The sequence below is a fragment of the Neodiprion lecontei genome, chromosome 1 (assembly GCF_021901455.1).
Source record: "Neodiprion lecontei isolate iyNeoLeco1 chromosome 1, iyNeoLeco1.1, whole genome shotgun sequence".
Classification (NCBI taxonomy): Eukaryota; Metazoa; Arthropoda; class Insecta; order Hymenoptera; family Diprionidae; genus Neodiprion; species Neodiprion lecontei.
The window spans coordinates 18287305-18302123 of record NC_060260.1 but is presented as its reverse complement, the minus strand read 5'-3'; the positions used below and the strand labels follow the sequence as shown (position 1 = coordinate 18302123).

The window sequence follows — 14819 nt, the reverse complement described above, 5'->3', positions numbered from 1 at the left end:
TCTGATCAGCCGTCGCGCTTGCGGATTCCGATGAAAACACCGTCTCTTGGGGACCTCCGAGGGGCTTGACCTCTACGGGGGGTGGAGACTTCGGTCTTTTCGGAGGAAGTAACTGTGAGGGCAACATACTGCGGTGTAAGCGCTGTATGGGTGGCCCTGAGCTCTCGGGTTCAGATCCGGAGGGTTTCGCGTCGGCGAGAGGTGGGCGCCTGGCGGGTCTTGTAACGACCTTCCCGCGCGTTCGTGTCGCCACCGGGCCTGAGCTCTCCGAGCTCCCCTCTCTTATTTCGGGTACTGTGGGGACCGTGGGGACACTGCGTAGGCGCGAACGTGTGCGCGCCGCTATGACTGATGCGTCGGCCTTGGACGGGCCAGCTGATGTCTCAGGTGTCTTGTCTTTTCTGTTACCGGGAGGTTTCGAAGATAAGGGCAAGATCTGAGCCTTCTGAGCCTTCTGAGGGACATTCGTTTCTACTTCCGAATCACTTGTAGACGAGAATTTCTCTAGGTCTACGGGATTACGGGAGAGTGCATCGGCATTTAGATTTTCACGCCCTGGCTTATGTTGAAATTCGTAATCGTATTTACACAACCTAATTTTCCATCTGTTGAGCCTCTTGCCTGGATCGAGCGTAGAACGCATCCATTTGAGAGGCTCGTGGTCGCTTACGAGCTTAAATTTCCTTCCATAGAGATACGTGGAAAAATGTTCAATTGAATCGATTATGGCCAGACACTCTTGTTCCGTAGTTCCGTAGTTCTTTTCAGCGTTAGTGAAGATTCTAGAGTGGTACGCGACCGGTAGATCGTGGCCATCGTGAATTTGCGACAATACTGCACCGAGTGCAAATTCCGAGGCGTCGGTCGTCAAAATAAATTGTTTAGATAGATCGGGGTATTGTAAGATCGGTTCTTGACAGAGGGCCTTGCGAAGCCTGCGAAAGCTGTGTTTCTGCTCTCGCTCCCATGCGAACGATTTTCCCTTTTTGAGTGAGTCTGATAAGGGCTTGGATATGGCAGCGAAATCCGGAATAAACCGACGGTAATAACCGGCAAGTCCCAGAAATTGCCGCACGTTTTTCTGCGTCCTTGGGTGCGGGAATTTACGCACTGCCTCTAACTTCTTTGGGTCCATTCGCAACCCGTCGCGGCTAACGATATGGCCGAGATACGCGACTTCGCTACGCAAGAACTCACATTTATCCGGTTCGAGGACGAGATTAGCTTCCTCGAGACGTTGCATGAGACGCCGGATTTTAGTCTTGTGCTCTTCGAGAGTTTCCGCGAATACTACAATATCGTCGAGATACACGAACAGTTCTGTCCCTTGCAACCCAATCAGCACCCGATCCATCAGGCGCTGAAAGGTCGCAGGCGCGTTTTTAAGACCCTCGGGCATGCGAGCGTACTCGTAGTGCCCGTTTATTGTGGAAAACGCCGTCTTTGGACCGTCTCTCCGATCCATCGGGATCTGCTGGAAGCCGCTCGCTAGATCGAATGTCGAAAAGTACGTAGCTTTTCCCAGCTGTTCGAGTATTTCTATCATATTCGGGAGGGGGTACGCGTCGGAAATCGTCTTCTCGTTCAGTTTACGGAAATCAATGACCATGCGCATCCGCGGTTTCCCTTGAGAGTCGGGTTTTTTGGGAACTATCCAGACCGGCGAGTTGTACGGGGAGCGTGAATGAACAATTATTCCCTCGCTTAGCTTTTTCTCAACTTGCCGCTCCAGTTCCGACCGATATACTACAGGAAATCTGTATTGTTTTGCGTTTACCGGGAGCTCGTCCACCGTCGGGATCCGATGGCGAACTTGATCCGTGCATCGCAATCTGTCGCCTGGTAGCTTATACATGTGAGGGTATTCCTCGATGAGACTTATAACATGTGCGCGCTCTACCTCGTTGAGCCTATCTAATCGCAATGATTTAACTATGGTTTCTACTCGATCCGTCGGCGGAGTAGTTTCTACACCGCTACCGTCGGAACTTCCGTCGCTCCAATAGCCGTTCTCCCGATAGTGCTCGAAATCTTCGAGTTCCTGAGGCTCGATTTCTAATTCGACATCGTTGAATAGCGTGTTTATTGCTAAGACGTAGCACGATCCTCCCGTAGGAGCAACGATACCTTCTCCGATAAACACGCCCGGTTGAGTTTCGATTCGCGGTAAGTATCCCTCCTTTAGATTATCGTTCTTTAAAGGGATGCTTATTTGCTCACTCGTACGCGCGCGCAGTTTATAACTTCGTTTCTCCGAAGCGATTTTCGCCGCTAACACGCGCCTTGTGGGTTCTGCGTCGGAAGGAGGTAGACCTATGAACCGCTTAGGTCGGATGGGATCGCTTGAGGTAACTAAAGTATTATGGTGAAACGAAATTTCGGCTTTTTCCGCGAAAAAATAAGGTTTACCGATTAGCGCATCGCTTCTCAGCGGCAGGTTTCGTAACACGTAAAACTTAGCTGGTTTTTCAGAGATATGGAGGACAACTGAGCCGAGTGTCGGAATATCCGATTCCTCTAATCTTGTTACCCATATTTTATCGTCGGTGTTTACAATTATGTCTGGATCGAGGGCATTTAGTTTAATTAAGCTGGCTGATGAACCCGTGTCAAGAAAGAATTTTCCCTTCTTGTTACGAAGTTCGGGAGCACTTAGTTCGACTACTGGGCTCTCCTGGTCGGTGGGGGTCCAGAGAACGAGACATCGTTCTCCAGGAACCTCACTGACTGTTGGTGTTCTCGGGGTCGACTCGATTCGCTCACTCCGCTCGGGCCCGCAGGGGAATTTGCCCGGCGAGCCCCAGGGCAGTTTAAAGGCTCTCTTTGCGGGGAACGTCCCCGAGATGACTGTTGCATTAACGGGCAGCACGGGCAACACCTGGTTTGTTTGCAGCAATGTGTATATCCGCAAGGTGTTAACGGACTGGTATATGACCTTCCCGTAGCAGTCTCGCGGTTATCAGACGTTTGCACGGGTTTAGAAAAGAATCCGGTAGCCGGTTGTGGTGACTGGCTTCGATAAGTAGACATCGGTCTACCTTCCCGAGCCGTCGGCGACGGAGTCCGGGAGTTATAGCGAGCGTAAAGAACACGCGCCATTTCCTCCTGGTTCGACTCAATTCCTTTCCATTGATTGCTTCGAAGCGCTAGCCTTTCGGCGATTTGGAAGGCTACTTCGAGACTTTCCGGCTCTCGCAAATCTACCGCGGCTCCGAAATGGGTAGGCAACCCTTTTATGAATGAACCTAGCGCGATTCGATGAAGCGGGTCCCGGTTCAATTCTGGCGGATCGACGCCAAAATATGACTTGTACGCGCTTCTTCCGCCGCTTAGCAAAATTCGGACTTTGTCGTAAAATTGCCCGATGGTTTGATCGCGTTTCATCCGGACCGTCATCAGCGCCTCTGTATAGTAATCGTAGGTGTGTCCGCGGGCGAGTCGATTCTTCAACAGTTTCACTAACCCGGCCATGCTCTCGATCTTCTCGCCGTAGATACAGTTTCGCGCGTCCCCGCGTAATCGCGATATTACTGCGCCGAGGTACTGCGGTTCTGCCGCGGCTGGCACGAACATGGACGCGTTTTGGATGTCTTGCAAAAAATCTCGTAACGGCATATTCGTCCCGTCAAATTCGGGAATGTTCGCAAAATTATTTTGAATAGTCAAATTTTCCACCATAGTGGAGACACTGGCGACCAGGTCGGCCGTCACATCGGCGGCGTCTCTGGCCTGAGCGTGATTTGGCATGTTGATAAGTCCGGGGGTAGGGAAGGATATCGAAAGGATAAGCGATTCTATTACGTGTAGTTCGACTCCCTAGTTTGTTAAAGATAAGAAAAAATTCGAAAAAATTTTTGATTTTAAATTTCACAAAAATTGAATCCTCGATTCCAATTCCCAAGGAAAATCACCTCCTTAAATCCCACTTCTGACACCAGTTTAGTCTGTCACGTGCGGAGCGGTCTCGCACGCGACGACTTACCCTCTTTGTTATTAACGAGGTTTATTTATTTATTTTTTTGGTGGATTCGGGGGTGAACGTCCTCTACAGGGCGTTCCGTGGGAAATGGTTTGGAGGATTTCAATTATTATGTACCAATTTTGAATGGAAGCAAGTAGAAATATTTAATGGAATAACTAGAAGCAGCGATATTTAGACAAGGAAGCTTACAGTATAGTCTTACGCTACTCACGTTCTCGCTCTTTCGCGATCTCGCTTGTGGATTCGGCTTCGGCCTTGTTGGTGCCGAAGCTTACACCTTCACTCACTCACTTACGTACTACACGGCTTGATTAAGTTCGTGGCTTTGCTTATTGCGCTTAATTCTAACTTCACAGACTGATGTCGCGACGCGAGATGCTTGAATGACCGCGGATAGATTTACAGGGAATTCTCTCTGTGATCGTCGGAGACCCAAGACTGATAACTCTTTACTCGACAGCTCTGAAGGAGCCTGATTCCGTAGATGTTGGTTTGATGCTGTCTCTAACGGGACTGTCTTCGCTCGCTCGTCCGACACCCCTTGGAACGTCGGGCGGCGAGCGAATTTCTGCTGACTTTGCAATTTAAAACAAAGGCTCGCCTCGCAACGGTCATCCTCGAAGCGCGTGATTTCGCGCTCGCCTCATCCTGGTGTTGATTACACCCGGGATCCGGCGGGCGCGAAGACGCTGACGTTGCTGGCTGTCCAACTATGCCGTTGCGCTTGGCTATACCACGAACTGGTTATGATAAAATATTTTATGTACTAACTAAACCTATGCTTCCTTGTCTCTAAAAATAATAATAAATGATGAAATTGTTATGATCGGTAATGTTACATTTTGGGTAAATGTGCGGCGCTCGTGACAGCTCGATGTAGAAGAAAAGAAAAAATTAACCGATGCCGATGGTAACTTTGACGTACTGATACCGCTCAGCATGATATTGGGTTTCGCCGAAGACTACCGCAAGATCGTTGTCAACGCTAAACATGAGTTAATTTTGATGAGATCAAAAACTGACGTCAACGCAATCATGCAGACTCAGGAGGAGGAATTCAAAATCACGATCAATGCAGTGGAATGGCTAATACCGTATTTGAAACTCGCGGATCAGAAAAAAGTTGACCTACTAAATTTCATTCAGAGAGATCCGCCTGTTTCGATGAGCTTCCGCAGTTGGGAATTGTACGAATATCCCTTACTTCCCACAACATCGAAACACGTTTGGACTGTGAAAACTTCCACTCAGCTTGAAAAACCTCGGTACGTCATTTTGAGTTTCCAAACAAGTAGAAAGAACAAGACCGACAAGAACGCAAGTCATTTCGATCATTGCAATATCACGGACGTCAAGCTATTTTTAAACTCTCAATCTTATCCGTACGGTAACCTGAACCTCAACATGAGACGTAATCTCTACGCGCTCCTGTACGAGATGTACGCAAACTTCCAAGCTACCTACTACGACAAGAACCCCGAGCCGTTGCTGACAAAGAGTGAATTCCTTCGAGACGTCCCCTTATTCGTTATCGACTGTTCGAAACAAAACGAATCTTTGAAGTACGGACCTGTCGACATCCGTCTTTAATTTGAAGCTAAAGCCAACTTTCCCGCTGAAACATCGGCGTACTGCTTGATCGTTCACGATCGTATTGTCGAATACAACCCGCTCAGTGGTGGGGTGAAAAAGTTGGTATAAAAGCTGACCCGTTCCCACCATCTCGCACAGTTCAAAGATGGAGCTTATCGTTGACATACAAGGCTTTCGTAGACCTTTCAACAAAACCTTTACATTAAAAGAATTGGCTATAATTTCAATCTACTCGGGAGCATCTCCATCAGTGTTTTTCTTCAAGCCACCTTACAAATGGAATTTACTGGACGTCAAATACAAAAGCCAAAATTCTTGGTTAGAACGCGATTTTCACGGCTTACGTTGGAGCTGTGGAACCATACCTTTTGAGGGAGTTGAGCGGACCATTCAAGACAGGCTGTGCAAAGCTCAAACCGTGTACGTAAAAGGAGAAGACAAACGAGGTTGGTTGCTCAAAATCGTTCCGAAAGTTCAAATCATCGATATGTTGGACTTTGACTGCCCGTCGCTTGAAACCCTGCAAAAAACTTCAGCTGTGTCTCTGAGATGCGGCCTTCACACAATACCCAACGCAATCTGTGCAGCACGAAACGTTTGCATACTCCAGAATTGGCTACAAAATCATCGTACTGTCCGGATGGCGAGGCTGTACGATTTGTGTTACTGCGCAGAAGCGTCTACAAGAACGGTCCCGCATTCCTGGCGAATATATCACCCTGGTCATGACACTGTTGAATAGAATTTTTGTGAAGTAATTGTCAACCGTACTCTAAAAATTGTACTCAATAAAACTGTTTTTTTTTTAAAGAATATTCACGAAATAATTTTATACCTTCACCTTAGCTCTTAAGAGAGAATTTTTTCAGAAGCTTATATAAGATTCGACCTTGCTCTCCATCCTTGACCGAGCTGTACTCAAACCGAGTTATGTTTTGCATTCCTAGAGCGATAGTAACCCACCACCGCAGATCCTTGGCTCTGTACCGCGGCTATCGGCCGACCTTGCACTCCGGTCTGAACCCGTCCAAATACTCATCGTAGAGTTCACATTACATGACGCAGCTCGAAACCCTCCGTCGTTGCTTAGTGGTATTCGGAGTAGCATTTTCTTAGGTTTTGAGACTTAATTCTAGATACAATTACAAGGTACGTAGGATTAAAGGTATACAAGATGGATAAATGAAAAAATATTCATAATTTAAATCTTTTTTATTGAACGTAAGACTCACACAGAACATTGGATATTCAAATATCATACGTATACAAATTCAAGTTGACCGTACGGTCCGCCAAGATAGCGTAGATGCAGCCGTATCTCCTTACTGGCTGTCGTCACCTTCTGGAACAAATCTTCATTTTCGTGGAGGGCTTTGTTCAGTCGGTTGGGCAGAAAAATCGTGAAAGCGTCATCCAAGTCCAGAACGATTTTGTCTCCAAATTTCGTTTTTACCCGACGTACGCCACTGACCCGGTATTCGAAGTAGACTTTGAGGTCTGAGAGCTTTTTCAACGGCAGAAATGTCTCCAGACGAGCGACTTCGTTCAATTTGGAAAAGTCCATTGTCGTAACGGTCCAGTTGTAGGTGCTCGAAATCTCTTGTAAGTTGATTGAGGTCGGATCTGATTTTCAGCAGATGTTTTACTTCTCCAATATTCTTGAGGAGCAGTTCTAGTCGTTTCTTCAACTCACGTTGTTCCAGAGCACTTCTCAATTGCAAGAACAGCTTCAAACTGGCGATGAAGTTTTCACTTTTCGCTTATATAACGTTCCCCCACCACATAATTTGATGGAGGGTAAGGAATGTCACGGGGCTGATATCAAAGTTTGTGTATGCGCGCGCACCTTTTGGCATTCCAAGAGCGATAGTAACCCGACACCGCAGATCTATGGCTCTGTACCGCAACTAATTCTCGGAACCATTCATTTTGGAATGTCACGTGGTTGATAAGGTGGGAAAGGAATGTGAGGTGGTTGATATCAAACCGACATCCGAATAAGTGAAACACGATTCTCGGAACCATTAATTTTGGAATGTCACGTGGTTGATAAGGTGGTTAGACAAAACAATGCGTTCGACAAGTTTCGACTTGACGGCGAGCGGCATGCGGTCAAAGGATTTCGGTGCGACGTTGAATTTGAGACAAACAATTCTCGGAACCATTAATTTTGGAATGTCACGTGGTTAATAAGGTGGGAAAGGAATGTGAGGTGGTTGATGTTACACGTCAGCAGTCCTACCGTGGGAAAGGAATTCGGAGTAGTTCATGTTACACATCAGCAGTCCTATTGTGGGAGATGCGGGACGGTAAAAAAGTTCTCGCCCCCGCTGCGCCCTCTACCGTTGGCAGGCGAGCACTACAGACCTTCGGTCGGTAAGATTGTCGGTAAAACAGCACGATTTTGACCCTCGATCGATACAACTGTCGGTAAGATTGTCGGTAAAACAGCATGATTTTGACCCACGATCGATACAACTGTCGGTAAGGTTGCACGGTTTTGACCTCAAGCCGGTACGGCAGACTGTGACGTCATCGCGGAAAAGGGTTTGAGTCTGGGCTGCGCGGAGCAGCTCGGTCGGTAAGTGTCGGTAACAGGAATCTGCGTGTAGAACCGGCCTTGCTGTACTACTATTCGGCTAAGTAAAAATCAAAATGGCCGCTGTGTGAATGGCCACTCGTCTGACTAAGCAAAAATCAAAATGGCCGCCATCAAAAAATCATAGTCGCCGTCAAAATGGCCGCCATCAAAAAATCAAAATGGCCGTCGTCAAAAAAAATCAAAATGGCCGCCATCCAAAAAAATCAAAATGGCAGCCATCCAAAAAATCAAAATGGCCGCCATCAAAAAAATCAAAAAATGGCCATCGAAAATGGGGGGGGGGCAGGGGGCGGGGGGGGGGCATGGGGGGCACGCCGCCATGTTTGGATCTAGAACTCTCATAACCAATCTACTTGAAAGAATTCATTAATCGAGGAGATGTTATCGCATATCTCGACGACTTTATGATCGCGACCGAAACTATCGAAGAAAATCTGAGCGTACTGTCAGCCGTTCTATCCACACTAGTTGCGAATAAATTAGAGCTTCGAGTGGATAAATGTAAATTCCTATTTACTAACATTACTTATCTGGGCTACCGAGTTTTTCAAGAAGGAATAAGCCCAACCAACGACGGAATCGCGGCAATACGAAATTATCCTGTCCCTCACGACGTCCGGGCCGTTAGACGCTTCCTTGGTATGGCCTCATACTTTCGAAAATTTGTCGAAGGATTTTCGGCGATAGCAAAGCCGTTATACGAACTCTGTGAGAAAGATGCAACCTTTCGGTTTGGTGAGAATGAATTAAAAGCGTTTGACACATTAAAAGAAAAATTAATTTAAGCACCGATTCTTGCTCTTTACAAACCACGCGATGAGACCGAATTACATTGTGATGGTAGCGCTCAAAGCTACGGCGCCGTCTTGCTCCAACGAAAATCCGACGGTAAACTCCACTCGGTTTTCTACTTTTCCAAGCTCACGAGCGATCCAGAAAGCAAATATCATAGCTTCGAGTTGGAAACCATGGCGATAATCTATGCTTTGTGAAGATTCCGGGTCTATCTCCACGGAATTGAGTTCAAAATTGTAACGGACTGTGATTCCTTGAAGATGACCTTGAATAAGAAAGAAATCAATCAAAGAATTGCTAGATGGGCTTTGGAACTGGAGAATTTTGACTACCAAGTGGAGCACCGCGCGGGCAATAGAATGCAGCACGTCGACGCGCTCAGCCGCGCGAAAAATGTATTAGTTGTAGAAGACAATCCTTTCGAAACCAATCTTTCTATCAGTCAAGGCCGAGATCCTAAAATTAAAGAACTGAAAGATTTACTCGAAAAATCGGAGCACCGCTTTTTCGAAATGAGGAACGGCCTGGTCTAAAGAAAGGAGGGAGACGATCTGTTGTTCTGTGTACCAGAAAATATGATCTCGCACGTGATAAGAAAATGTCATGAAGAGATGGGGCATTTATCAGTCGACAAGACCTGTAATGCCATAAAACCCACCTATTGGTTCCCGAAAATGAAGGAAAGAGTGAAAATGCACGTCGAAGATTGTTTAAAGTGCATCGCCTTTAACCCAGTCACAGGGAAAGCCGAGGGCTTTTTACATACTCTCCCTAAAGGTAACGTGCCGTTCGCCACGGTGCATATAGATCACTATGGGTCAATAGAGAAAGCGCGACTGATAAAACGTTACATCCTTGTTGCGATAGATTCTTTCACGAAATTTCTTAAATTGTATGCGACTAAAACGACATCGAGTAAAGAAACGATCGATTGCTTGAAACATTTCTTCGCCGATTACAGCAGACCGAAATATATTATCTCAGACCGCGGTACCAGTTTTACATCGCATGAATTTGAGGAATTTCTCAAAGAAAACAACGTAAAGCAGGTGCAAATCGTGACGGCCTCACCCAAGGCGAATGGCCAATGTGAAAGAGTCAATCGTGTCTTGGGACCCATGATAGGAAAATTGATTAATAATTCATCCGGGATGTACTGGTATAAAATTCTAGACGAAGTTGAGTTTGCTTTAAACAATTCGGTACACAAATCAACAGGAGAGACGCCGGCTGAACTTTTGTTCGAAATTAGTCAACGAGGCAAAATTTGTGACGAAGTGAAAGATTACGTCGAAGAGATCACAGCCCCCCAGAATGGCGATTTAGAAAATTGTCGCGCAAGAGCAGCGGTAAAGATAGAGAATTCTCAAAAGTACAATCAACAATATTTCGATAAAAAACGTAAACAAGCGCATAAATACGAAATCGATGATTACGTCATGATCAAAAACTTTGAGAGCACAATAGGTGCCCCGCATAAAATAATCCCAAGGTTTAAAGGTCCCTATCGAGTAGTTAGAGTTCTTCGTAACGACCGATATGTTGTCGCAGACGTCGATAATCATCAAATAACGCAAAAACCGTATTGTGGTACCTGGGAGGCTATGAATATGAGACCTTGGGGTTCTCACGACAGCGTGACGGAGAAAAAATGTGTAAGCGAAAACCGACCATGTAATTAAGGAGCGGATATAGGCGAAATAAAAATGGAATTGTTCTCTGTAAAAATTGTGACGTACCTGTAAAATAGGCAAAAAGAAAATTTTTATATATACATGTATAAAGCCGACCATGTAATTAAGGAGCGGATATAGGCGAAATAAAAATGGAATTGTTCTCTGTAAAAATTGCGACGTACTTGTAAAATAGGCAAAAAGAAAATTTTTATATATACTGTAACGTGGCATTTTTGATGCCCGTTACAAGGGGCTCCTTGAACCCTGGGCGGAACCAAAAATTTAGGAATTTCCGAAATTGGGTCGCGAAGTTTTTGGAGAAGAGCGCCAGGACTAGAGTCACGCATCCGAAACTACGAGAGAGGACACTTTAGCGACCAGCGTAAGATATTTCAGGTTTTTTTTTTTGTTTTTTTATTTTTCGAGCTACAACGGCATCAGGCAAAAAGTCGACACCGGATTCAAGGAAATTGCGAAATAGCGGACTAGCAACAATTGCGAAGGAAGGATGTCAAGCTGCGAAGGGGGAGCCGACGCAGATCCCCGCATCGCGGGAATCCAAGGTGGACGCGATTCCCGCTGGCGGCCGGCGCGCCGCAGCCTCTTCCCCTTCACCCCGCCAACAATTGACCAGCGAACTTGCGACGGACCGACTAGCGACGAGGGAGCACCACGCTCACCGCCAAGACGTCATGGAGCTGCGTGGCGGACGAGATTGCGAGCTAGCTTTAAGTTCTGCGCAGCGATGCTATCGAAGGTGCGCGTCGAGTTGCGCGATCGACGAAATCGATGACGGATCGATTATTGCGTATTCTTGGGGGTATGACGTTACGTGTGGGATGGCGTATCGAGATCCGTGTTGCGGCAGGTGGTAGGTGTTTGAAACCACTCTAGTTCTGGCGGTCGTGATTAGGAGTCACGTTTTGGGGAAGTTTCGCGAAGCAATGGAGTCGCCCAAAAATCGCGAGGGGAATGGAAAGGGGGTTGCAAGGATGTAGAAGGTAGGCGCTGCTTCTATCCCCGCGATTGAATTTCGAGCATAATTGCGAAAAGGCTTGCCGAGTAACGGATAGCCGTTTTGGATTTGCGTTGTAGAGAAGTACTCGAAATTCTTTTGCCGATTTTTTTGCTTGATGACCGTAGCCTGAGTACGCGGGTTAGAGTGAAGTAAATTTTGAGTTTCTGAAAAAGTTGAGTAGAGTCACGGGTTTTAGTTGAATCTTTCTCGTTAGTGAAATCAAGTATAGCCGAATTTCGCTGTACCGGGTCGAGCCGCGTTATCGTTTTTTTTTTGTGTCACCTCTCGAGTAGGTCGGGAAGTGCCGAATTGGAGTGCTCGGATTAGCGGGTAACGTTTTGGGGGATTTTGAAAAGAATTAAGTTCGGATGTGTTGCGATTGCGTATAGTTTAGGTTGCGTTCAGTTGCGCCTGCATTGAGTTCCGTACTCGTTATATAAGATAATGTAGATTGAGTCGCGTTACTTTGAGCTTGTGTTTAGTTGAAGTTAAATGTAGTGGTGCTTGCGCTTAGTTAAGTTTACGTTTAGTTAAGATAGTGTTTAGTCGAGGTTAGGTGATGTATAGTCGAAATTGCCGTTGCGTTGCGCAGCAGTTGAGACGAGAAGTTTGAGCATTGTGTTTTAGTTGCGTTTAAAATATAGTAGTGTTTACGGATTCGTTTAAATTTAGGACAGCTTGTGGTAGCGTCGAAGCTCCGAGTCGGGTGAGATCTCGAGTGAGATTGAGGACGCCGTCTGTTCGGTAGCCCGACGGCGCACCGTCGAATAATTAGCTTTAGTTTCGTTTCAAGCAATAATCGCCATGGAGAACAAATGGCGAATTTGCAAATTGAGAATTGCGTATGAGGATTTTGTGATCGTCGAGGGACGTTTTAGTTAGGGAGCCGCGAGCTCATTAGAGTAAGAAATAGAGTAGGTTACGTGTAATTTTCTGTTTAGTTTTAGACTCGCGATGAGCGATTTTTGAATTACATTTTTTTTTTGTTTTGTATCACCGCTATTGTGAAATATAAGATTTTATTTTACTTTTGTTAAATAGCGTGTGTATTTCGAGTGTCTCTCTCTCTCTCCAAAAATTACCCCTCCCCTCTCCGCGGTACTGAGCTATCGAGCATATGCCCGAGGAATAGCGTATTAATGATTTCGAGGCGCGGTAATCACGCCAGGCCAGTCACAATACATCCACATACACAATGTGACGTGGATTTTTCCCGTTCCTCGGTCACTCGGAGAAAATGACCGAGAACTTACCGCGTGCACAATAATTTGGCGTCCACGATGTACCCTGGATCTAAAACAATATCGCAAAGTTTTTGTTGGGCGCCTGGCGTGATTAACACGCCTCGAAATCATTAATACGCTATTCCTCGGGCATATGCTCGATAGCTCAGTACCGCGGAGAGGGGAGGGGTAATTTTTGGAGAGAGAGAGAGACACTCGAAATACACACGCTATTTAACAAAAGTAAAGTAAAATCTTATATTTCATAATAGCGGTGATACAAAACAAAAAAAAATATAATTCAAAAATCGCTCATCGCGAGTCTAAAACTAAACAGAAAATTACACGTAACCTACTCTAATTCTTACTCTAATGAGCTCGTGGCTCCCTAACTAAAACGTCACTCGACGATCACAAAATCCTCATACTCAATTCTCGATTCGCAACTTCGCCATTTGTTCTCCATGGCGATTATTGCTCGAAACGAAAGTAAAACTAATTATTCGACGGTGCGCCGTCGGGCTACCGAACAGACGGCGTCCTCAATCTCACTCGAGATCTCACCCGACTCGGAGCTTCGACGCTACCGCGAGCTGTCCTAAATCTAAACGAATCCGTAAACGCTACTATATTTTAAACGCAACTAAAACTCAATGCTCAAACTTCTCGTCTCAACTGCTGCTCAACGCAACGGCAATTTCGACTATACATCACCTAACCTCGACTAAACACTATCTTAACTAAACGTAAACTTAACTAAGCGCAAGCACCACTACATTTAACTTCAACTAAACACAAGCTCAAAGTAACGCAACTCAAACTACATTATCTTAAATAACGGGTACGGAACTCAATGCAGGTGCAACTAAATGTAACCTAAACTATACGCAATCGCAACGCATCCGAACTTAATTCTTTTCAAAATCCTCCAAAACGTTACCCGCTAATCCGAGCACTCCAATTCGGCACTTCCCGACCTACTCGAGAGGTGACGCAAAAAAAAAAAACGATAACGCGGTTCGACCCGGTACAGCGAAATTCGGCTATACTTGATTTCACTAACGAGAAAGATTCAACTAAAACCCGTGACTCTACTCAACTTTTTCAGAAACTCAAAATTTACTTTACTCTAACCCGCGTACTCAGGCTACGGTCATCAAGCAAAAAAATCGGCAAAAGAATTTCGAGTACTTCTCTACAACGCAAATCCAAAACGGCTATCCGTTACTCGGCAAGCCTTTTCGCAATCATGCTCGAAATTCAATCGCGGGGATAGAAGCAGCGCTTACCTTCTACATCCTTGCAACCCCCTTTCCATGCCCCTCGCGATTTTTGGGCGACTCCATTGCTTCGCGAACTCCCCCAAAACGTGACTACTAATCACGACCGCCAGAACTAGAGTGGTTTCAAAAACCTACCACCTGCCGCAACACGGATCTCGATACGCCATCCCACACGTAACGTCATACCCCCAAGAATACGCAATAATCGATCCGTCATCGATTTCGTCGATCGCGCAACTCGACGCGCACCTTCGATAGCATCGCTGCGCAGAACTTGAAGCTAGCTCGCAATCTCGTCCTCCGCGCAGCTCCATGACGTCTTGGCGGTGAGCGTGGTGCTCCCTCGTCGCTAGTCGGTCCGTCGCAAGTTCGCTGGTCAATTGTTGGCGGGGTGAAGGGGAAGAGGCTGCGGCGCGCCGGCCGCCAGCGGGAATCGCGTCCACCTTGGATTCCCGCGATGCGGGGATCTGCGTCGGCTCCCCCTCCGCAGCCTCGACATCCTTCCTTCGCAATTGTCGCTAGTCCGCCACTTCGCACTTTCCTCGAATTCGGTGTCGACTTCTTGCCTGATGCCGTTGTAGCTCGAAAAATAAAAAAACAAAAAAAACTGAAATATCTTACGCTGGTCGCTAAAGTGTCCCCTCTCG

General features: G+C 46.3%; 1 protein-coding gene across 5 annotated transcripts in view; it reads left to right on the top strand.

Moving 5' to 3' along the window:
- The window catches only part of LOC124292641 (two pore potassium channel protein sup-9-like), a 1036556-nt gene that overhangs the window by 940481 nt on the left and 81256 nt on the right, over window positions 1–14819 (top strand). The window lies entirely within an intron of this gene.